The sequence below is a fragment of the Rousettus aegyptiacus genome, unplaced genomic scaffold, assembly GCF_014176215.1.
Source record: "Rousettus aegyptiacus isolate mRouAeg1 unplaced genomic scaffold, mRouAeg1.p scaffold_m13_p_8, whole genome shotgun sequence".
Lineage (NCBI taxonomy): Eukaryota > Metazoa > Chordata > Mammalia > Chiroptera > Pteropodidae > Rousettus > Rousettus aegyptiacus.
The window spans coordinates 88565180-88584786 of record NW_023416311.1 but is presented as its reverse complement, the minus strand read 5'-3'; the positions used below and the strand labels follow the sequence as shown (position 1 = coordinate 88584786).

The 19607-nt window shown below is 36.8% G+C and overlaps 1 protein-coding gene across 1 annotated transcript in view; it reads right to left on the bottom strand.

Moving 5' to 3' along the window:
- The window catches only part of PLCXD3 (phosphatidylinositol specific phospholipase C X domain containing 3), a 146069-nt gene that overhangs the window by 19327 nt on the left and 107135 nt on the right, over positions 1 to 19607 (bottom strand). The gene's annotated exons all lie outside the window — the stretch shown is intronic.

Genomic DNA, 19607 nt, shown 5'->3' with positions numbered 1-19607 from the left:
GTGAACTACATTTAGGTGATGTTGAAATCTCTTTGATGTTCACAGTACGCATCATAGCATATCAAGCATATTACCATATTAAAGACATGATGTTATTGAAATAAGTTAAGCATTCATTCTCATTTTCAAACTGGTGTTTTCTAAATTTATCTGACCCAAGAATAGTCCCACCACCACCAGCATGCATGCGTGCGTGCACACACACACACACACACACACCCTTTTCATTTCTTCCTACAAACTACCAATGGACAGCTATAGTGGGCCTAAAGTTCTACAGAATTATTGCCAAACAGTGTCCTTTTCAAAGGCTCAACTCTGCCATATATTTCAGGAACTTGAAATTCTCACAGCCTCCTGAGTCGGACCCTCTCATCTCAGTATTGCTTCCACTGTTAGAAGGTTCTTTCCAATCGCCCTCTAGTCCCTAGGTTCATCCAGAACAAGTCTATTCCTCTTCAAAATGACAGTACTTCAAATATTTGAAAACAATTGGAAGTCTACTACCCCACCATCTGTATTTCTCCTTCTCCATCTAAAACATCTTATTAGGTAATTCAGTTTAGAACCTTCTTATTGTCTTTGTCATCCTCTTCTGAACACTCTACTTTGTTTATATTTCCCGCCAAAGAGGTACCTGGGAAAACATGCAATTTTCTAACTATAGAGTGTAACAGAGTACCTCCATCTTCATTCTGAGTACTATTGTTCTCTTATTATGCTCAAAGATTATTTTGACTATTTCTCTATTAATGCCTCAAAGTTAGTCCATCATCACCTTTTTCCTAAATTCTTCAAAAGCTTATTCTGAAGGAAGCAGGAAAGTATTAGGAAGAACCAGTGCAGGGAAAGCAACTCTACTTCTAGAAAAGTCAACACAAACTTGCTACCTTACACATTCTTCTCCTTCTTCACCTTAGGGGATCTTCTCTCTGTCACCAAAGAAGATATAAAGCATGCAGGAGCTGAGATCCCACCAGAACTATAGAAAAGCACTTGAGAATGGTCTGAGGCTGAATAGTGGCTGGAAACTAAAAAAGCGGGAGCAGATGAGAAACATGGAAGTTTTGATCCTCTGGCAGGTAGCTCCAGCTGGCAGTAGCAATGGTATTGGGGATATTATCCATCCAGGTAAGTTTCCCCTGGGCTGTTTAAGAGTTAAGATGGCAACATCAGAAAAATTTGTACAGATACAGAGCAATTTTTAAGTAATATAATTTTTTCAATATTTGAAATTGGATATGCATGTGAATAGTTGTCCATGTAAATTATCCACCTGCCTGACTGAGTCTGCACTGAGCGAATACAGAAGCAGTGTTTGGCAAGGTGACATAATGACAATACTGCTGCCCTTCCTCAGGGCTGGTGCTCACTTTAGCTTTAATTAAGTCATTAATTAACTAGTTATCGATTCTAAGAGTAATTGAACATAGAATGCGCTATATGAAAGAAGAGCATTATTAGCAACTATGTCTGGTTGTATTTTAGAGAAGCATGTAAAAGTTCAGGCCTAAAATACCTTGCTACACTATTTTTTTAATGAAAATCTCCCTTTACATTAATCTATAAGGCTATAAAAAGGCCCTCCAAAAAAGGTGAAATAAAATGCTTCCTCATGACAGACCAGACCAGGGTTAGCCCAGGATAGGTCTAGGTCTGTAGGGATGTAGGGATAAGTCTTTAAATGTTTTTATAATATCAATTCAGTCTGGAATCAAAGGAAAGACACTGGAATAGAAAAGAGGCGTGTGTTCTGGAATCTCAATTAACTTCTACAGTTCTATGGTGACATCTACAATTGCATTAACTGTGTGCTTTTATATAGATGCTGCTCTCCTGGGTCCTTCCGCCAGCAGTACCTTTGTGAAATAACAAAGAAGCAGTTTCATTCAGGGAATGAAGTGACTAGCATGCACCACGATCTGCCTTATATGAGTGCATTTGCCTACAACTGAATTTTGAACTTGACTGCACACAATGTCCCTGAAAACAGATATCATGATACTATGAAAGTAAATAACTAATATGTTGAAATACCAAAAACTATCCTAAAAATAACAAAATATATTTTACATATAATTGATAAAATACATTAATTAAACAACAGTTGTAAACTAACATGAACGCCAATTTCATTTTCTCTGCTCTAGAGTAGAAGTATGGAAATCTCATCTATTCTTCACCACAGTGGACTGGAAAATTTTCTTTTAAACAACTCAAGTTCAGATTTGAAAAAGAATCCCCGAAGGGAAGTGAATCAGACAGTAGCACTAGTGATGGGCACTGTGGGCTGCCCAACAGCTCCACCTGCTCTGTTCCCAGGAGAGGCGAAGAATCTTCTCCCAAGGTGGTAAAGTCTCTCTGACAGGGACCTATTTCAGAGGGACGATGCTATTTTCAAGTGAAAGAATTAATGCATCCTTTTCAACTAAAAGTCGAAATCAGCAGGAAGGAACTTAGAGAATGTTGCTGCTAATTTTATTAAGAACTCATGTCCCACTGGAAGTCATTAAGTAGAAATCATTTGAAAATATCTTCAAATGTGTGGCTTTCTTAGCTACTAATATTAGAAGGTGTTTTATAACAGGTCTTATTCTTGGTATTCAGTTTAATCTTAGGGGGTAAAAAGGGTTTGACATTAAACAAACAAAAACCTAGATAATATCCTACTGAAATACGGTATTTTAAATAAAGGTAAAAGGTGTTGCTGCTAAAATACCAGTTTTGAATGCTGCTCATTACTCTTTCTGCTGACAAATGAAGAAAGGTTCATAATGTCGACTTACTTTTCTATTATATTGTGATACCTAGTGGAATTGAGTGGACAAAAAAGTCAGTAAAATTGACTTGAGAATTGTGAAATCTTAGTCTAAACCTGGCTCTACTACTCACAGGCTATCCATGGAGAACAATACCATCAACATCACATTTCTACACTGCTACATTAATGTCCAGAATGAACAGCTTCTTTTCTGACTATAAAAAAGTCATTCCTGAAACCAGTACTGTGACCCCACTTGAACCATGCTTACAAGTCACTGACCCTCTCTGTGCAATGTGCAGGATGAAAATACATCACTCCCCCTCAGGGGTATTAGAAAGCTCAGATACAATTATGACTGTGAAAACCCTTGAAAATTGCAAAGTGCCTTACAAATTTAAGTTGTTCTAATTGGATGAATTATTTGAAAATATTAAACCAGAAATCCTCTTGGCCCTCAGCTGAACTTTTGCTTGTAAATGGATTGGACTGCCATTAGGTTTTCAATGTTTTTTTTTTTTTTTCATACAACCTGTCTTGGCTCTTACCTTATTAGAAGCTATAAAGAATGGTAGAGAAATAGTCAAGATCATGGTAGAAAAGGGAGTTTCTATCATTCCACTCTTTCTTTTTTTTGCATTAGTTAGAATATCTCTCATATTGATAATCTCAAGAAACTTGAATCTAAAATGAGGTTGAGGTTCCAATGGAGACTCATGGACACGAACAGTGGGTTAGTGGCTACCAGAGGGTAACTGGGGAGGGAGGAGGTAGATAAGGGTAAATAAGGTCAAATATTTGGTCATAGAAGGAAATTTAACTTTGGGTAGTAAACACACAATGCAATGTACATGTGATGTATTATTGAATTGTACACTTGAAACATTTGATTTTATCAACCAATGGCACCTTAATAATTTCATTTAAAATAAGAATAGAATGAGGTCTAAGTCATTTAATTACTACGCATTTAGTTACTATAGGTTATACACGGATTCCAACATGCTGCTTTTGTACCAAGCAACTCAAATGGGTTGCAAAAGAACCAGTTCTTAGCCTGGTGTTCTGGCTCAAGATGTGAGGCTGTAGCTCTCTCTCAGTTGGAGTTTTCACCATCCACAAGAAGGCTTTGTTCTATTCGTTGTAATAAATGAGACTTGATTATGGAGCTGAGGTCTGGTGGGCTCGTGTCCTCTCAAGAAAAATTCTGGGTAGCCAGGAAGGGATCTGCCCTTTTTGGAAATGAGCACAGCAACATGCAGGTGTGATTTTGAGAGCACTGTTCCCCTCGGTCTATATATCCCCTATGAACCAAGCCACAGTATCATCAGCTCAGGCTGAGCATCCTGCCCTGGGATCCTTCTGGCTGGTGATGCCACAGCCTTCATTTGATCCTGTTAAACCAAATGCTACTGCATGTCAGGCACTGTTCTAGGCAACTGAGGCATTGTTCTTGGTGTTGAAGAGAGGCCTCCGAGGAATGAGTAAGAAGGAGACCTTAAAGTTTCTAGTTTAAACCAGAAAACTTGACACTATACTCAGGAAATGACCCTAGTGTCACCATCTGCGCAGCAGTTAGATGTTACTCATTCTGTCCACCAAAGTCTTTAACAATGGTACACAAAGTTTGGGCTGCAAAGAGCCTGAGCCACAAGGCAGTGTGATGGTTGAGATGAAGTTTCACAAACTATGCCTTATTGAACATAAAAAATAAGATGTCCAGAATGATTTGTAAATTTAACATGGATATTCTATTATCAGCGTGAACATCTCATTCTCTACATTGTTTGATATATCAATAGTCAAAAGCAACTGTTATAGGAAAAATTTCAAAATAGAAGCAAGACTCTCAATTGTGGTGTAAATATAAATGTAAATCAATAAAAAAGGAGCTGATCGATTCCAAAATTCAAATACATAAGATTTTATAATGTACTTAGTTATTTCAATAAGCTAAAAACCCTTGCTTCAGGTGTAGAAAAACATGAATACTCCATATTTTAAAAAAATTTTATCTAAGAAGAATAATTACTGGACAAAAATAAGAATAATGGTGGATGGCTAGATGGGTCCTAGAAGTCTGAATATTCTCAAAACTGAAAAAACAGTAGTTTAAAAAATCTATACCTACCTGAATATGGTATGGAGTAAGGATAGATTTTTTCATCAGAAGCATGTAAAAGTTTAATTACAACGGACTCATCACCATCAACACACTTGTGCTGTCAAAGCCACTCCGCCTTCACATGAGCCATAGGATCCTCAGGGCTCTACCTTTCCTGCCCTGGGTCCTTACCCATTTACTGGACTTCTACGGTTTGGGTGTGTGGAGACCACTTTACTTGCCACAATGATATATGGAAATTAGACTAAAGATATTCAGAGCATATTTTTTCCTTCAAATGGAAGGACTACCCTTTATTATGAAACCTGAATATTTATGTTTGCTTGAAATCTAGTTGTTTCAGTTCAAAATCTTTTATATAAACAGAAAAAAATTCAAAGCCAAAACAAAACACCTCCAAGTATCCAATGACTATTTGGAAAATGAATTGCTCTTAGGCAAAAGCAAAATTAACTTTGTTTATATATGTAATATAAGTGCCTTCCTTTTGGCTAAAATAAATGGTCGATTCAGTTCTAAAGTCAAATTTTTTAATCTCAATAGGTAGTACATGTTGTACAATCACAAAAATCACTAAATTCAGTGTGTATCTACATCCTCAGCACTGGAATTAAATAATTTAAAACCATAACACATGTCTAGACTGAGAATATTTTTAGTCACAATGAAAATCCAATATGCTTGAACCTGGAGAAAATAAAGAATGACATCAGCTAATAGTGAGTTCTGACATTTTTCTAATCGTAATGAAAATGTGTTTCAATGTCAAGCCGCAGTCATCTTAAAACATTTTTCCCTAAAGCCCAACAATGTATTTGCTATACAAAAGGCAAACATTTTCATGAGTTGTGTTATTTACTTGCTTAAGCTGAAATGGACGACTCATGTGTTTGAAAAGAGAATTTCTTTACACCTCAGGCATCTATTTCAATTTCAGGTAAATAACAAAAAACTGTATTGCTTTTTTACCATCTTGTATTTGCTCTAAGTTTTAAATAGCATCTATGATTCTCCATTTGCCATAAAACATTATCTCGCACCGAAAAAATAATCTTTCTAAATTGATGTTCTGAATTAATGGGCATGTTTAAAAGGAATGATTTCAGATGGACTTCTAAACCATGAATAATAAATTTGTTATAAAGGGCAAGCATTAAGCCTGCATTTAGAATCATCTCCATGAACACAGGATAGAAGGCAAAAGGTAGTCTGTCCAATAGCTTATTGACTTATTTGACCAAAAGAATAAGTGTTAAGCCAAGCATCCAGAAATGCAACTTATTTTGGGGAAAAGTATATACCCAATAATAAGGTGTCAGATTTCTTTTTCTATAGCAAAATGAAAATACGAACTCCAAATGATCAAATCATCAATCGAAGAAATATTCGAATCTGAAACAAAAGACATATATCCATTTTGCTACCTGTGGAAATAGTTATTTTGTTGTGTTTTATAGATCCCATTAATTTTCTCGTACAACTTTATTTTCATTCATTAGTTTAAGTAGGAATTATTTTAGATGAGAAATATATAAATATAACTGATGCCTGTGGATCATGTCAATTAATAGCAGACCAATTACACAAAAGAAATTACCACTGATTACTAAAAGTTAAAGTTCCTAAGTTCTTGTTGGAAAAATTTCAGCTCAAACCTGTAACTCATGTTGGATATCATTTAAGAAAAGCTTCCTAATTCAAGCAGAGAAAGCCACATTTTAAATATCACGATTCTCTTTTATATCATATGGTTAATAATTATATTTGTGTTGCATTAAACTAATATATTCATTAATTCAATCCATTCAATTCATATGTATTGCCCATCTACTCTAGTTTCTAAGCACTGATAAGTTAATGATGAATACAATCAGTTCAGTCCCTTCTCTCACATAGCTCACTATTTAATGGTGTGTGTGTGTGTGTGTGTGTGTGTGTGTGTGTGTGTATGCACGTGCACATGCAGGAATTAATAAGGTAATCATAGAAATGAGTGTAATTACATACTGTGATGCAAGATATGAAAGGCAGCTAAATGGTTCTATAAGAGCATATAACAGGGTGACTTGGACCCAGTCAGGGTAGTCAGGATACCGATGGTGAGTGTTTTCTTTTTAGAAGTCCGAACAGTAATCAATGAAGTAAGTCAACATTGGATTTGTCTCAAAATAAAATTATCCCTGCAGACATGGGTTCTCTTTGAGATTTTTCAAATTATGTCTGCTAATTTTAATCAGACAAAAGAACTCGAGAGCAACAATGGAGTTTGGACACCATGTAGTCCAACACTGTTACTAGATAGATGTGGAAATTGAGCACAGGAAAGAGTGCGTGCCCTGCCCATGCATTGTTTTCACTCAGTGGCAGAGATGAAATTGTAACCTCATTAGGCTAAAATCTTGTCCAGAGTGCATCCTTCTCTTGCATACCACTCTGAGTCTCGTTTATCTAAGTTATCAGCTCTGATGCATTAAGGCAATAACTACAATAGCAATGTGGTAAGAGAGTCTATAGAATGAGAATATTCATGAAGTAACTATTATTTTTTTAACATAACTTGTCATTCAGCTCAAGCCATTAGTGAAAACAAAAGTTATGCATACATCCAAATATCTTGGGAAGTTTCCAATTACTTAGCATGTTTAATTTTCATTATTTTCTCTAAATTGCGTATGTGTACACCAGATTTTATAGATTTTGACTCTTGTTTAAATCAAAATCGATATTAACTCATGGCCAACACCATATTTAATTTTTGCTCTCTACTTATGTGACTTTATCCGAATGGAATATTTTTAATAACTATTTTTAGAGAAGTTTTAAGTTTACAGGCCAATTACACAGAAAGTACAGCGTTCCCATGTGAACCTACTTTCCCACCCCTCCACAGATAGTGTCTCCTATTATTAACATCTTGCATGAGTGTGGTACATATGTTGCAATCAATGAACCGATAGTGATACATCATTATTAACTGAAGTACATAGTTTACATTAGGATTCATTCTTTGTGTTTACAATTATATGTGTTTTGAACGATGCATAATGTCCTGAATCCACCATTACAGTGCCGTGGTTTCACTGTCCTAAAAATGCTTTGTGCTCTGTTCAACCTACCCTCCTTTCCTCTAAACCCTCCTTTCCTCTAAACCATTGATCTTCTACTACCCCTAGAGTTTTGTGTGTGTGTGGATGTGTTAAAATATGTATAATAAAACAGTTACAATTTTAACCATTTTAAGTGTACAGTTCAGTGGACTGTTAAGTACATTCATGTTGTTGTGCAATCATGCTACTATCGAACTGTCTCTATAGTTTTGCCTTTCCCAGAATGTCATATTGTTGGAATTATACAATATGTAACCTTTTGGACTGGCTTCTTTCACTTACCAGTACCCACTTAAGTTTCCTCCATGCGTTTTTATGACTCATTTCTTTTTACCACTGAATAATATTCTTTTGTATGGACGTATCAATTTGTTTATCCATTCCCTTATCGAAGGACATTTTGGTTGCTGCCAAGTTTTGGCATTCATAAATAAAGCTGCCGGAAACATCCAAGCACAGGTTTTTGTGTGAACATAAGTTTTCAACTCATTTTGATAAATATCAAGGTGTGAGATTGATGGATCATATATCGAGGTTAGGTTTAGCTTTGTAAGAAACTACCAAACTGTCTTTTAAAATAGCTGTTCCATTTTGCATTCCCACCAGGAAAGAATAAGAGTTCCTGTTGCTCCACATTTTGGTGGTGTCATTGTTTTGGATTTTGGCAATTCTAATAGATATATGGTGGTAACTCCTTGTTTTATTAAAAGGATATTTTAGAACTTTCCAAATTAAAATACTGAAGAGATGCCTCAGCAGAGAAAAAAAATGCTTCACCTATTAAAATTCTCTCTGGTCTACTCTTAACGAATCTTGTCACCCAGTAGAGTTGGTTGGCTCTGGGTATTTATTAGATCCATTTCACAGGTTTTTACTTTTTCACTCCGAAGTAAAACTCTTACAGCATCTTGTTCATACTTGTATTACTTGTGTATCACACTACAATGAAACAATTTATTGCTCTGCCAGTCTTTCTCACTGCACTTAAGAGGTCCTAAAGGCAGGAAGCTTGATGTACCTGGGTCGGCATCCCTGTGCCGAGCACTGAGTCTATATGTGGCTGTGATCAGGTGATCAGCCTAGAGTCACTACTGATTATGACAGATATTAGTGGAGGACATGTGAGACCAACTCAAACTCATCCTGGCCTTCAGCCTCACTCTCTTCTGTAACACTTTTGCCCTAAGTTGCAGTTGTCCAGGCTTTGCCTGTTCTAATACCAGATGAAGCCAAGGTACTATTACTTAAAGAATTACCAAGTAGGGGCAAGGAAGGAAGGACTGAGAAAGAGAAAAACAGAGTAGTCTCCAAATAAGTAAGTAGACTGTACAAAAATGAAAGTAGTTGGCTTCTTCACTCTTCGCTTTGCCACCTCTCCTGGTAGTCAGGACACCAGCCTCTCTGTGACAGTCATCACTCCTTCAGGGATGGCAGGCGATCATGCCAATTGCACTCAGTGCTTCTTCAAAGCACTAAGTAAAATTGACTCAGTGGAGATTTTTTAGAAACGTTCTCCAGCAGCTCTGGTGGGGATATGGAGGAACAAACACTTTTCCCAAATGATTGTTTATTAACACTTCACGGGATTCTCTATTGTAAAGTGTTTCTCATTTTGTGAATTTTAGCCTCACTTCCTAAATGAGTTAGGGAAGCAGCTGTTTGGGGTGCTATTTTCAAAACAAAGGCATGACGACTTGTGTGATATGGTCAAATCAGTGTACCAAATGGACCCGAATGTACCACCATCATCTTAAATACATAGGAGGACGAAAAGAAGTATAGCTGAGAAATCCTGTCAGGAACTCATCTTTTGTATTTTTATATCTGATGTCACAGAATAAGAATGGGATTTTGAGCTGGTTTGAGAAATCAGGGGGAAAAAATCTAGCCATTCCTGGTATTCTTTTGCGATGTCAATATCTACTATTATAGTTTACCTAGTAAATTCACAAGACAAAGAGGCTTTTGCAAATATAATGACAAAAGGTCTTCCAGCTTTGAAACCGATTTCTTTCCCCAGAAATGCCATAATTTTCATATAAAATGACAACTTACAGATAGAGCAAATTACTGTGGTTTTTGGTTTTGTTTTATTTTAGATCTCAAGAGTATTGGGCAGAAGTGATGCTGAATACATTAGGCGTTTGGCCGTCTCTAAAATGCTGGCCCTCTAAGTAAAAAGGCATCAGGAGAGATCAAGACCTGCAGTTGCTCCACATGCTTGGCAAAGAAGAAGAGAGGCTTTTAAACTGCTGGAGAATGAGAACAAGCCACCACTTTCAAAGAAAGTATAGAAACACTGAACTCTGGAAAGTCTGCCAAACATAGTGAAAAGTGGTAGAGTTTAACGAAGTCAAATAAGAATCAGTATTTGCTCTAATTACCCAGCAACTAGCTAAAAAAATATATAATTCAAAATCCCTAGGTGATTGTAATACGATTTGCTAATCTTTCCTAAGATTCATTAACAATACCCACCAACAGACAATGGCAATGTGAAAATATTAGAAAGATTCTAGCTACCTACATGTTACCAGTTTTACATATCCAGTAGTTAAGTGCCCAGAACACTGTTATCATGTTTGTTCTTTTGTTTCCAAATCAAGATTTATTTTTTTAAAAGAATAGCTGGGCTCATTGGAGGCTGTTAAGATAATAAACATGAAGTTAGGAACGAAGTGCTACTTCTGGATGAAAAATGTCATTTTGATAATCAAGCAGCTCCTAAGAAGGACTGTCATTCTCAGGAAAATAACTTCTCACAAATTCAGAGATGTCAAGTACTCCTGTTGGGAAAAGTGTATGGAGTTCTTTAACCTTCTGTTATACTAAATTCTGCCACAGAGTGTGTTAAAGACATGATCTTTGAGGAATCAACATTCCTTTAAACTGCGGCAACTGGAGCACATCCTGCTTCGTGGCGGGGGGTGCAGCATTAAAAGTGAGGGCTTGTCAAATCATCCCACACTTTCTCTACATAAAATGGTCCAAGGATTTAAAGCAGTGGTTTTTGTACTCTGGAGATTTAAATGATACTTTAAAATGCTAGAAGTTTATTTGCTGCACTCCTGAGGAGATTAAAACACTCAAAAAGCACTTAACAAGTGAGTAATTATTATATAGCACTACCACAAAGATCACAGCGCTATAAATCACCCTACAGTTACAGAGCGCTCGCCCTTTGTTGTCCTTTCGCACTGTGCTTGCTCTATTTACTCCCCTGCCTATACCTGTAAACATCTAGGTGGCCAAAACATCTAGTCAAAGTTCTGGAATGTTCCAGCAAACACGCAGGTGTTACGTTTTTCTTAGCGTTCTGCACCATGTTGCTGCAGAAAACTATATTCAGCTCTACCTTGTCTTGCCTAGTCTGCTCAGGTGAGCTAACATTCCTCGCAGAAGACTCCACAATGGTCAAAGTTGATGAAGACCATGTTCCTACTTTGCATGCCAGAAGTTTCCACTGTCCCACTATGTCACAAGATACCATAATCTGAACACAGCTACCATTTCCTCAAGTTTTTAAGTAATTCCACAAAGAACATTTTTAATTTCAAGGTAACAAGGAGCTGGGAAAGCCAAATCATTCTCCTCTTTAGTTGAATACCTGCCGTCTTTTCTTCTTCATGTAGTAAACATCAGGGGTGGCCTGCTTCTTTATTTTCACAACAAAGTCTAAATAAATTCTGCACATTGATCAAAATTTGACAGCTCTGTGTGCAGTTTTGCAACATGCTGGTTGAGTAACCTTGCTTAAAAATACTCAAGGTCACCTCCACATAGACAAAACTGGGCTCGAAACATCCTAAACCTGGTTTAGGTTCTCTCCTTTCCCCCTCCTCCTCTGTAAGAGCCGAATTCTCTCATTCTTTTAGTTTCTCCTCTCCGTTCACTCCTTGAAAATGAAGGAGTTGTGTATAATTTCAGCCAAATCTATAGCAGATTTCGTAAGAGACGTACTGGGAGAGATCTGCTTGCTGCAGTTCTCACCGCCTGACCTCACATCTACTGCACTCCTCATCTCTTTTTGAGATTCCCTCTTCACTTGCAGCTTTCCTCCATTTTATCCTTTATCTCCATCTGAAGCTTAAGTAAGGGAATTAATCTTAGGATATTAGTTCCTATCTCCATTATGCTGAGGACTCTATGAATTTTCATGAGATTCTATCTTTCATCTTTGGCCTTATATATACATTCCGCTAGGAAGACTGTTAAGGCAATGGAGAAATGGGTGCCTGGTTAATACAAATTTTATCTTTCTTAAACCATGCTTAAAGAAATACAAGAAGGGAGATCTAGGCATATAGCATACATCATAGAAATCGTTAGCAATCCTGTACAAAGACAAGGTCAAAAAAAGTTTCTTGGGTATTCATTCTAGAAGACTTAGTAGGAAAAAAGTCCCAGAGAGATCTATAATGTAGAGAATGATAGATAATATTATTTTTTTCCCCAGAAAATTGCCTCTTAAAGTCTGATAAATACATTGCACAAACACATCAAAATCTTTTATTTGTTACTTGAATTCGTTACTTGAATTCAGTGTTAGAGCTTCTGGTTTTTTTGGTTTGTTTGTTTGTTTTGTTTGTTTGTTTGTTTGTTTATTTTTGTTTTGGAACTTGGGACTGGTAACTAGTTTTGACAACTTTATTCCTTTACCAGCACCTTGAAACAAAAAGCTCTGGAGAGAACTAATTTTTGTTCCTACTGTGGGCAAAATTCACCGAACCATACTTTATAACATTGTTTGTGGCAAGGATTGAAAAAACTTTAAATTAGATGATGATATGTTTCATAAACTATCAAAGAAATCCAAATTTTCACAGCAGATACTCTTTTTTTTTTTTTGAGGCTAACTTACGCTAACCTTTGGATTTCTTGAATTTCGAAGAAAAAAATATCAGGGTAAATACTGTGATCACTAGGTCCCACTGATATGTACTTACATTGGACCATATATCTTTCTATTTAGCATTCCTTCCAGCTTGTCATTTCAATCTGATTTTATTATTATCACACTAATGTCTCTTTTCATTGAGGCATGAGCTTACAGGCTAGTAGGGCCCCTGTTTCCTTTTATCTGCCATTGTTTTCCCAGAACCTAGCAGGAGGTCTGAGCACACAGTGGACTTCGCTGTACACAAGGGAGGGGAGGCTCTCACCCTTCTCTCTACTTGGGCTTCTTGTAGAACAGAAGCAGGTCAAAAATTATTTCAAGGATGAGAGGAGAAATATAGTAGAAAGGAGTCACTGGACACCAGTCTGGATTTTAGGACCAACTCTGCTAAATTTCTCTTTGACCTGCGGCCCCCAGTTTTCATATATTTGTAATGAAGTTGCTATAAAGAGAGCAGTTAAGATCGCCAGTTTTCAAATTCCAGCTTTTTGACTTCTGCCAGTAGTAATAAATGTTCAGTCAATTAATAAATAAGCAATGTTAATGATTTTACAACTGCCCATTACACTTTAAGGACCAAACAGATCTTAGTCTCAAGATGTTGAGTCTCTATTATTTTTCAGTTAAATCATATCACTAAACTTCCGTGCTTCACTTTGCTGCTTTGAAATGTGAGAAATATACCATTTTTAAAAGAGAATATTTGAGAAAAGGAGAAAACAGCTGCAATGTTCTGGCATGGTAAACATTAAATTTCATGGTGGCTATTACATTGCAGAACTTGGTCCATATTTTTTACCTAATTTATTTACTGCAACATTAACTTATATGGGTCTAATGAGGCCAGAAATACCTGCTTCCCAAGAATGGCCAGATCCTGAGAATTTTAACCAATGAACTTGGCTGATGATAAAATTGGTCAAAGTATGAACTGTAGCCACGGATTTGCTCTCCCTATGCATATATGTATTTAAAATTCTAAAATAAAAAACTGTCTTTTTTATTGATTGTGAGGTTCTGCACTCAAGGGACCTACCCTATTGTCTGACCTCCTTTAAACTTTTGATCATCTATCGCTCTCCCACGTGAATTAAGGTTCAAGACCCATTAAAGACCTTCTGCATCTTGAACATGAACACATTTGCCAATTTGACACCTCCTACAATTTGTGTACAGTATTCTTTCAACTCATAAGTGCTTTTCCCCCAGACTCGTCTAGCAAATCCTTACTCATTATAATTCTTTCTCTATGAAGTTTTCCTAGAAATATCTGGGTTCATGAGACCAGAGACAGTATCTTATTTAACTTTAAATGGACAAATCTAGTAAAGGCTGGCAAAAGCAGGTGATCAAGATATGAATGAATGTCAATTAGCCTAGTCTTAAATCTCTGCCTATTTTTCTTAATGTTCTAGGTTGGAATATAGGTAGCAGCACATTATACAAACCACCTTTCTCTATTCAGAATTTCATACTAGTAAGCCTGAGATTTTTAGACACAGATACATCTGAGTTAGTCAAGAAAAAAAGAAACATATACCAGAACAATTCTTGACCTCTAAACTGTTTGCTTAGAGAGTTTAAAATGAGACAAATGTTTTTTTAACAAATCATTTTTTTTTTTGGAGCTGTGAAAATTTTTTAAAGTTTCAGGTAATTTTCTAAAAGAGTTCTACATGAGCGAAGTTAATCTGAAAAAAGTCCCATACTATCATCACTGGCTATAGAATACTTTCCAGAGTTGGAACTATCTGAAGGAGAATCCGTTTAGTGAAAAATTTAAAAACCAAGAAAACAATTAAGATTTTCTGATATGACGTAAAGACAGTGCACATCATGCTAGGAAATTTTACTAGAGGTGTTAAATAGTCCTCATGACACAGTGAATTCTTGGTTAACTAAAGCACAGCAAAGCGGAATCTTCAGTCAGAACCAATATTTTGAGTACTCAGCTTTTAAAAGAAAAAGCCAGATGAGATAATGAATTCATATCTGGAGTTCTATATGAGTAGGCTTTTCTAGACATAGTCTTAAGTCTATAAGTATGATTGGCATTTTATTCATTCAATAAATACTTATTGAGTATCCACTATATGCCGGGCACTGTTCTAGGCACTGGGGACACAGAAGCCAACAGAAGAGACAAAAAAATGATGCCTTTACCAAGAAGCAGGGACTGGTTCTGTCATATATTGGAATGCTATTAATTCACTGGTAATATTGCAGATGACTATATATTAATGCATTAAAATGTACACAATACATTGATAACTGAAAAACAACTGCCTTTGTGGAGTTTCAATTTTATTGAAGAGGGACATAATCAACAAATTGTTGGGTAAAATATAAAGTTATGGTATGATTTGAAACCAGTCACCTGGTGAGTGATTGTTCAGAATTCTTCTGCTTCCGGGTTTGTTTCGGTTGGAGACAGGAGCAGAGGGAATGGTAGAGAAACTCTCCCTCTGGGCTCCAGCCATAGTTTATTTCTGAACTGTGAGTAGTAGTGGCTCTGAAGTATCTACTTCCTCGCCAGAATTTTAACTTCTCCAGAGAAGGACTCTGTGTCTTTTATCCCTATATCTTCAGTGCTAGAATTCACTTCCTTTCTCCTGGAAATCTCCTTCCGCTTCTGGAAATCATACCCCTTGAGGCATTTTTTTTCCAACCTCTGGTCCTTCTCAGTTTTGCTGCCCAAACCTAAAATGCTGGTGACTCTCAGAGTTTTCTCCACTTTTTTTTTGATTTTCAGCCTCTCTCTCAATAATTTCATTATCCCCATAGCTTTATTTCCAACCCGTATGATGGTAACCTCCCGAAATACTTTTGTAGCCCAGACCATGCTCCAGAGCTCTAGACCCTTCTATCCAGACTGCGTTATGATCATCAGGACATGGATGCCCTATAGACCTCTCAAAGTCCACATATTTGAAGCAAACTGTCATCTTCCCTCCAACCTGCTCTACGTCCTATGTTTCTATCCTCAGTAAATGATATCATGAGGGACCCGAGCTAGAGCCTGTTTTTATTTTGCCTCCTCTAACTCCTTCCCTCTTCTTTCCCTGTAACAAGTCGATTGTCCAACTCCCATAGATTCTACCTCACTGCCATCTTTAGAATATTTGTCCCCCTCTCTTCTTTTAACCCCTCCTGCCATCACGTCAGTTTAGTCTACCATCACAGGTATCTAAATTACTACCACGACCTCGTTTGACAACAAACGTTTATTGACTACTTATTGCATACCTAGAACCTGAGCATCACAGCTGAGTCTCATCTCCACTGGGGAGTTAGGTCTCGTGGTCCCTCTCAGGACCCCCTGCCTGCAGTAGTGTTGTCCCACTTGAATGCGTTCTCTTTAGATAAGTGACTTATCTAAATTCAAATCTGATCACAGTACTTCCCTGCTTAAAACACTTCGAACAGTTCTCAAGAAAATCCTCAAATTTCTTAGCATGAAACACAAGGAAGGCCCTTCATAATGTGCACTTTTTTTTCCCTTTAGACTCTTCTTTTACTCTAATACATAATGCTATGTTACAACATAGCAAACCCTTTGCTATTTCCCTAATACACTATATATTTCCTCTTACCTCCAGAAACATGCAGTTCAATATATTTAAAGAAAAAACTCCCAACAGAAAATACAGACACACACGAAGCTTCTGATACCCCAACTGTGTCCATGTTTACTCCAAGACAAACCTCACTGTACTATCTTCTCTTTCTGCCGCTAGCACTGACCTGACAGCAGGCAGCAGCCTACTAAGAGTGTAGAAGCAGGGAGCCTCTTAGACGTATGACAGACAGAAAATACCCTTGGAGATCTAGGTAACACAACTCCTAAACCAACATTTGATTATGTGGTATAAATGATTCTTCTGTCTTTGGAGATCATATTTTAAAATGTACAGAGCTATCAAGAGCCACACAGTACCTGCAGCAATCAGAATGGGGAGGATGCACTCTGGACCACGTTTCAGCTTGCATAACTGTCTTTCCAGGCGGTAATGCACTTGTCTGAAATAACATCACAATCCACATCTATTCCAACCTCCATGCTCCTGTTTCAGCCTGAAGTCCCACCTTATTCTGAATTCTTAATATAGTCATGCAATGGACTATCAATGTCTATTTATACTCCTTCCAAACTCTCGCCTCTCCTGGAGAGGATGTCAATATCAGCTAGAAGACTGTGCCTAGGGATTTTTTTTTATAATTGCTTTGAGATGTAGTATACACATTTAAAAGAAATGAGTATCTTTGGATTGTTTTAATTTACCAGATGATGTCTTTCTCCCCATCCATACTACCCTAGTCACAAGAGTGGGCTGCATGTAAGACATGGAGAGTGGGCATGGGGGAGCGTTGGTCGGGCATAAATTTAGATTGGGAAAGGTGAGGATAATATCAGGAGGAGAAGTAAATAACTTCTGACCATAATTTGGGGCTCATTTCCTGCCCCCACCCCCAGTGTATCTTTTTCCTTTGGACATTAAATGGTTTCCTTTGGCTTCAGTTTTTAATTTGAAATGATTGTTTGCAAAACCAAGCCATTTGTCTTTACTACCTTATCACTTCTCCTCAAAAAAATAAACAAACAAAACAACAACAACAACAAAAAAACACAAACACAAAAACAAAAACAAAAAACAGAGCATCTTAATGTTCTTGAGAAACTTACTACAATGATGGGCATACTATCAAGAGATGGCCTTGTGTTAGTGGAGAGAAAACAGGACATGGCAATGGAAGATTTGATCTAGGTAAAATTTAGCAAGCGACTTTAGGCAAGTCATTTCAGGTGGATAAAATGCATCTAAGAGCACGCCATCTAAGAGGACAAGCATCAGAAACTGTTGAGATTCTATCATTATTGACTCACCTTTGGATTACTACTTTTAATTGTTACATTAACACAAATATTAAGCTTATTATCATTGAAGGTATCAACAATTCCCAAACTATGTCAATCCTTGTTTTTAAAAGTGAAAATTGCCTCTCATTTTAATTCAACTTATATATAACCCAGTTTGCAGACTACTATGTCTTAACAAAACTTTTTGCTATTGATGTATTCTGAAAATATGCTATGAAGCCTTACTTTCTCCCTTCCTCTCTCATTGCTAATGGGGTCAAAGTGGGAAAAATTTAGTAAGCTTTGGCCATCTGGAGGTTCACATGGTGTTATCACAGCACATGGCAAACAGGGAGGGCTGTGTGAGAGTGTGGAAAACTCACATCCCAGGGGCCTACTATTAGCTCCAGAAATTAGATGCATAATTACCCCAGTCACAACAAGTTGTTGCCAAGGGTGACAGAGATTCTAGAAGCAACTTAATGAACCATTTTCAGTTTTACTGTAACGACAATGTGTATGCAGACATGCTTGACCTCACCCTGAAATGGACATATGCTTATTTGCAACAGAATCTGCTGGGTTGGTTGATGTATTTAAATAATGGAAATGTGATTAATGACAATAGCATGTCTTTCTCAGAACAGTGCCTTGTCAATGTTATCCAGCTAGCCCAACTTGTCAACAGATCCTGGAAGGACAGGTATTTAAACTGATCGTTAATTATGGCTAGTCCTTGCTCCTTGATATAAAAAACTCAATATAGATGTCAGAAAAACACTAGAGGTCAAATTTTAGAAAACAATCTTATCAATAAAAATTGTTACTGTCATAAGTTAAGGTGGCACTGGTTAATTATGACTTTGTCAGATATGAATTCATTTCTTAAAACATCCAAAACTTGATTTCTGTTTGGAATATCTAATTCATTTCTTTTATTATCTTCTGTGGTATCTGACTTCCAAAACTACTCAGAAAAATACTTAATAGCTATTACAAGCCATTTTAGGAGATACAAAACTGAAGAGCTGGTAGTCCTTGTCTTCGAGCTAATGGTATAGTCAACCAGTGTTTTTAAAACCTGACTTGATACTCAAATAACATTGAGATCCAAACCCCCTACAGAATCTCCATAGAGGGGGCTTGAACACGTATAGATTGTAAAGTCCTACTGGTAATTATGATGCACAGAATCACTGTAACCTATTTAAGCTTAGTTCTAAATGATTATAATAAAATAAAAATAATAATAAACAATAGAAATCTGCAGTATTAGTGTTAGAGAAAAACAAAACCCCAAGGTATCTGTTGCAAGATGGTCATATAACATCTGGCAATTAGTGTATAAAATTATGTGTGCCCACATCTATTGAAAAATCCAAATTATCATAATAAACTCTATCACGATAGGTTCTATTCAAAGTAAGCTTAATTAGTTTCAATAATGAAGTCTCTTCCTATGAAATGAGTTTCTTGAAGAGAATTGTTTACTGTTTTAACTTAGCAGAGTAACAATGAGTGTCCTTATGAAACTGTTGTTGTTTATACAAATAATGAAAGTCAACATTTACTGATCACTCACTGTGGGCCAAACACTGAGCTAAATACCTTGTGCGATCACCACATTATGCTTCAGTATAGCCCTCTAAGATAGGTGTTTTTTTTATTCATATTTTACAGAGGAGGAACTGAGGTTCTGAGAGTTTAGGGAACTTGCCTGAGGTCACACAATGGCAAGTAGCAGAGTCAGAATAAGACCAACTGCGTGCCCAGAGTGAATGCCCTGAGCTACATAAACTATACTGGAGAAATCAACAAGATGCCTAATGGAATGAATAAGAGAATCTACCTCACTCACT